The 6,530-nt window shown below is 38.7% G+C and overlaps 1 non-coding gene across 1 annotated transcript; it reads left to right on the plus strand.

Moving 5' to 3' along the window:
* Nucleotides 1-526: 526 nt before the first annotated feature.
* On the plus strand, nt 527-629 carry LOC120238002. The gene has a single exon (XR_005530113.1). It is a non-coding gene; the product is annotated as a U6 spliceosomal RNA (small nuclear RNA).
* The last annotated feature ends 5,901 nt before the right edge of the window (nt 630-6,530 follow it).

Consider the following 6,530-nt stretch of genomic DNA (forward strand, 5'->3'; position numbering starts at 1 on the left):
TAGAACTCCCTTATGACCCAGCAATAGCACTGCTAGGAATTTACCCAAGGGATATAGAAATGCTGAGGCATAGGAGCACATGTACCCCAATGTTCATAGCAGCACTCTCTACAATAGCTAAAACATGGAAAGAGCCTAAGTGTCCATCAACAGATGAATGGATCAAGAAGATGTGGTTTATCTATACCATGGAATACTACATGGCAATGAGAAACAATGAAATCTGGCCATGTGTAGCAACATGGATGGACCTTGAGGGTGTTATGCTGAGCGAAATAAGTCAGGCAGAGAAGGACAAATATCATATGTTTACACGTACTGGAGGATTAGGAGGAACTTGACGGAGGAACAAGGGGGAGAAGAAGGGAGGAAATGGTGGGGGAAAGGGAGAGAGGCAAACCATGAGAGACTCTTGAATGCTTACAAAAACTGAGGACTGATGGATGTGGGGGGGAGAGGGGATGGGCATGGAGGAGGGCACTTGTGGGGATGAGCACTGAGTGTTATGTGGAAACTACTGTGACAATAAACTATTTGTAAAAAAAAAAAAAATTAGAACAATACAGAGAAGGTTAGCATGGCCCCTATGCAAGGATGACACATGAGTTTGTGAAGCATTCCATTGTTTTCAACTGAAAAATAAAATCTATACAGAAGAAAAGAAAAACATTTGGCACATAATAGTAGCAATAATAATAATAAACCTTAAAGTAAAAAAACCTGAATCCATTAAAGTGTTCTCTGAATTATATCTCAATTAACTCATTCCAAAACTCTAAGTGTAAATAAATAAATAAATAAGTAAATAAATAAATAAGAAAACTGAAAGTAAAGCATTGCTACACTGAGGAGATAAATAGACAGCTTTAGCCTCAGAGAAGTGTCTATTTCCCACCCCAACCCGAGCTGGAGTGCTTCGGTGAGTGTTAGGGTTCAGGGCCTGTGGTCTCAGAGAGCTGAATCCAAGACAGAGTCAGCAGCTCTGGCTACAGCCACAAGGAAGAAAATAGAAATCGGTCCCAGACTGCCAGAAAAGCACTCTACTAATCACCCAAAGGATATGTGAATTTTCAGGTCTCTTGAAGGGGAAAGAAGGAAAGTTAAAGGGATTGGGATTATAGTAATTCTTCTGTGTGTGAGCTCTGGTTTAAAAGTGCCATTTCCTTGTATTGCGTTATCATCTTTTCCTGGCAGGCATGGCTTAGGGACGCAAGCCTGCTTGTGTGTGTGTGTGTGTGTGTGTGTGTGTGTGTGTGTGTATACTTCCCTTGGGAAGTGACAAATGAAAGTTGTAGGAACAACAAAGATTAAAAGGTGTACTTGGCTATAGGAAGTAGGGATGGAATGGGAGTGAAATGAAGAAACTTTACAAGAGAATCACTTTAATTTACAAACACCATCAGAACAGGGCTGGGTTGATCTAATTCACCCTTTTATCTTCAGCATCTAGCACAATGGCATGCACCAGGTAGTCAATGAGTATCAATTGAAAGCACAGATTAATGCAAAGAACATTCCAGACACAGGCACACAGGATGTAGGACATCACCCTCTTCCTGTCCAGAGTCTACTTAATAGATACCAGAATCAATTACCTAAGTGAATGTGTGATTATCTGCCTTTGTATAGCAAGCATGGGCCTAAACCTTCACAAAAGTGAAGCTGCTGATTGGAGGATGTAATAGGGTCTTTTGCCTCTTATCTCACCTGTGACCAGGTCACAGGTGGGCTTCCTCCTCAGGGAAAGGACCAGCCTGGTTGACATAGAGAGGGGAAAAGGGAGAGGCTGCTCCTCCCAAGTTCTGCAGGTGCAAGAACAGTGATCTTTCACTAAAGAATCACCACAAAAGTGTGAAGCCCAGTGGCTGCTAGCCTGGTACCAAGAAAAATAGCCCCCTTATTTATTGGGGGGTAGGAAAAATCAAGGGCATGCTGAATTAAAGGAAATATTGGTTCCAGTATGAGTCAAAGCAGAAAAATGGAGAGAGGAAAATAAAAGTCCATCACTATTGGCTTAAGTTGAGCAAAGGTACAGGAGAGAGGAAGACAAAATAGTTCTGCATGATGGAGTTCAAGGTATCACTGTGAATGGGCACTCCTGGTGTGGGCAGAGACTAGACCATGTCATACTGATAGTTCTGGAGTTTATTCTGAAGATCAAGGATGCCAAGGGAAATTTATAACCTAGAGAGTGGTAGGATCTTATTTGATGCTGGAAAACAAAGTTTCATTCTGGTTCTTAATATGTGGAAATGTCTTAAAATGGCCATAAATTCTTCCAGTTCCTACATGCACAACTCTTTCATCAAGGAGCAGAGTATATTTTCCCCACCCCTTCTACCTGCCTTGAATCTGAATTTGGCCTTTCGCTTGCTTTGACCTCTAAGACAGTAGTAAACATTATATATATATATATATTGCACATTAGGTCTTTCTCTTTCTTACCACACTCAAAATTCCAAGATTACCATGGACCTGAACCTGAACTAGTCTGCTGAAGTAGGAGGGATCATGTGGAGGAGACTGAGGCACCAGTGTGAACAGCCTACAACAGTCAGACATGTGAGTGTGACCATCCTAGATAACCCAGCTACTGGCCAATGCACCAGCTGACCACATGTCCACGGGCAAGCCCAACAAATCAGAAGTGACTCAGAACAGAAAAGACACCCACCCAACTAACAAAATAGGTGAGCAATTTTGTTTACAAAGATAATTGCTGTAAACTACTAAGCAACAGTATCTAACTAGTACAGAATGTGAGACCTTAATGTCTGCTCTTCTGTACTCATACTAATATAGTATTGAAAAATAATAGATAAATAGAGAAACTACAAAAATATCCCAGAAAGCAATCTCATTATTTATAAAAAATATATGACAAAGGTGGTTTTTCAAGACAGTGCATAAAATGATAAATTATTTAATAGTTCTAACACTATTAAATAATAGTTGGTTATCTTTCTAAAGAAATAAGTCAGGCAGAGAAAGACAAATACCATATGTTTGTACATATAGGTGGATTAGGAGGAAGTTAATGGAGGACGAAGTGGGAGAAGAAGGGGAAAAATAGTTGGGGAGAGGGAGGGAGGCAAACCATGAGAGACTCTTGAATGCTGAGGACAAACTGAAGGCAGAAGGTGTGGGAGTGGGGAAGGGGGGAGATGGGCATGGAAGAGGGCACTTGTGGGGATGAGCACTGGGTGTTGTATGGAAACCAACTTGACAATAAACTATTTAAGGGAAAAAAAAGAAAAATAAGGTTGGATATCTATCTATGTCATGCTAAAAGTAGGAAAAATGAATAAACATTTAAGTGTGAAAAACAGAAAATCAAAGGACCATAAATATACACACAACCTGGAAGTTGGGAAGACCCCAATAAACACAAAAAAACACAGATGTACTCAAAAGAATATGGACATGGGGCGCCTGGGTGGCTCAGTCAGTTGAGCCTCTGACTTCAGCTCAGGTCATGATCTCACAGTTTGTGGGTTTGAGCCCTGCATTGGGCTCTGTGCTGACAGCTCAGAGCCTGGAGCCTGCTTCACATTCTGTGTCTCCCCTCTCTCTGCCCCTCCCTCACTCAAAAATAACCATTTTTGAAAAAAATATATTTTCTCAAAAATAACCATTAAAAAATTTTTTAAAAAAGAATATGGATATAACTGACCATAAAATTTTAAAAATATGCATGCCAAAGATAGTCAATTAAGTGGGAGAAATGGAGAATAATAATACAGTTGGCAGATAAAGGATGAGTGTCTGTAGCATGCAAAGTTATTGCATCTTATCAAAAAATAAAATAGTAAAGTCTATGTATGGAAATTGCAGAAGAGAAAATTCAAATGTATAACAAACATAGAAAAAGATGCTCATGTTCACTGGTAGGCAGAGAACAATGAAGTATTACCTTATATATCCATTTTCTCCAAGGCTTAAAAAATACAATAACACTGATTTCTGGCAATGATGGGGGCAATGTACTCACCTACATCGCTTGTAGACATTATTACAACCATTTTGGAAAGAAACCTGAAAACATCTATTCAAAATAAAAATGTATCTTTGACCCAGGAAATCTCTTTTAACTCAGAAATCTCACTCTCCGGAACCTATCCCATAGAAATAAAGGGAACTGAGTGTAAGAGTGTTTATTACAGCATTGTTTCACAGGGGCAAAAAAATCAGAAGCAAGACATATATATCAAGAGAATAAGGTTAAATAAATTTTAGTGTATCTACATTTTTCATGAAAAATGAAGGAGTCATTAAAATGAATTTGAGCAGTAACAGTTACCTTGATGGGATTTCTATTAACTACTGACAAGTAAGAAAAATATGATGTAGAAAAATGTATGGGAGATATAATTCAGTTTTTTCTTTTTTTTAATTTTTAAAATGTTTTATTTCTGAGAGAGAGAGAGAGAGAGAGAGAAAGAGACAGCATGAGCAAGAGAGGGTCAGAGAGAGAGGGAGACACAGAATCTGAAGCAGGCTCCAGGCTCTGAGCTAGCTGTCAGCACAGGGCCCGACGCGGGGTTTGAACCTATGCCGGGAGATCATGACCTGAGTGGAAGTCGGAGGCTCAACTGGCTGAGCCACCCAGGCACCCCTAATGCAGTTTTTTCTAAAGCAAATAAAGAACTCCCAAATCTCATATATTTATTTATTTATTTATATTTCAATTTTAGTTAGTTAACTTAGAGTGCAATACTGGTTTGGAGAGTAGAATTCAGTGATTCATCACACCCAGTGCTCATCACAAGTGTCCTCCTTAATATCCATTATCCATGTATCCCATCTCCTATCCACCTCCCTCCATCAACCCTCAGTTTAAGAGACTTTCGTGGTTTGATTCTCTCTCTTCTCTTCCCCCCATTTCTCATATATTCATTGTTTTGTTTCTTAAATTCCATGTATGAGTGAAATCATATATCTTTCTCTGATTGACTTATTTCGCTTAATATAATACATTCTAGCTCCATCCATGTCATTGCAAATGGTAAATCTTCATTCTTTTTGATGGCTTAGTAATATTCCATTGTATGTATGTACTACGTATATATATACTACATCTTTACCCATTCATCAGTCCATGGACATTTGGGATCTCTCCATAGTTTGGCTATTGTCAATAATGCAGGTATCCCTTCAAATATGTATTTTGTAATCTTTTTGGGTCAATACTTAATAGTGCAATTGCTGGATCATAGGGTAGTTCTATTTTTAGTTTTTTGAAGAACCTCCATACTGTTTCCAGAGTGGCTGCACCAGGCTGCATTCCCACCAGCAGTGCAAGAAGGCTCCCCTTTCACTGCATCTTCACCAACACCTGTTGTTTTTGGAGTTGCTAATTTTGGCCATTCTCACAGGTGTGAGGTGGTATCTCATTGTGATTTTCAATCCTAATTCAAAGAGGATATTTTGGACACAGAGACACAGGAAGAATAACATGGAAAGATGAAGTCAGAGATCAAAGTGGTGCAGTTACAAGCCAAAGAACGCCAGGAACTAAGCAATCAGCAGAAACTAGGAGAGAGGCATGGGGCAAACTCCCTTAGAGCCTCCATAAGGAATTGACCATATCAACACTTTGATTTTAGACTTTTAGCCTCTGGAGCAATGAGACAATTATTTCTGCTATGTAAGCCACCAAGTTAAGTTTGTAGTCATTTCTTATGGCAGCCATAGAAGATTAATATAGTTAAAGGTATGGAAGCAATCAGTGAACTTTGTTAGCAGCAGCACCAACATCACAGAAATCTGAGTTTGAGAATTTATTAGTCTCATGAATTTGGGCATGTTGATTACTGAACATAAAATGGAATATTCCTTCATCTTTTCTATTCAGTGGAACCTCAGATAGCTTACAGACTTTGTAATAGGTCAAAGAAAGCAGAAACGTCCACAGTCTCTCCTGGGAAACAAACTCTTCAAGCGTACATAGTAAGCATTAAATAAGTATCTATGGAACAGAATTAGCTGAACTGAATACCAATGTAGAAAAGGGTTTTGTTGGGAGTCCCTGAATTACCATTAAAAAAATAAGCTGTTTTTTTCAGAAAATATAACAAAAATAATAGATAGCAATGCTTATACTTACTATATGTCATTGATTATTCTAAGCATTTTGCACTTATTAACCTATTTAATTCACATTACAACACGATTTAATAGAAATAAAGAACCAATTATATTATATTCTTTTACTTATAGTAACAAGGTATTATGGAAATGAAACTTGGAACGTGCCTAAAGTATACAATAAATGCAGACTATCAAAGATTCATGTTCCCTTTCTATGGTACAGAGTTGTTGCCAGGAAGTCATTGCCAAGCCAGGGATTATATTTTCCAACCCCCTTACATTTACTCTGTCTGGGCCCTGGTACTCACTCTGGCCAGTAAGAGCAAAAGTGATATGTGTCAATTCCAGGCCCAGGAATTAAAATATATGGCACACATTCACATTTCCTCTCTTTCTACCGCACTGGAAGCCCAGTGATGAATATGGGGTCTTTCTAAGCT

This window comes from Hyaena hyaena, unplaced genomic scaffold (assembly GCF_003009895.1).
Source record: "Hyaena hyaena isolate Hyena2069 unplaced genomic scaffold, ASM300989v1 scaffold_195, whole genome shotgun sequence".
Lineage (NCBI taxonomy): Eukaryota > Metazoa > Chordata > Mammalia > Carnivora > Hyaenidae > Hyaena > Hyaena hyaena.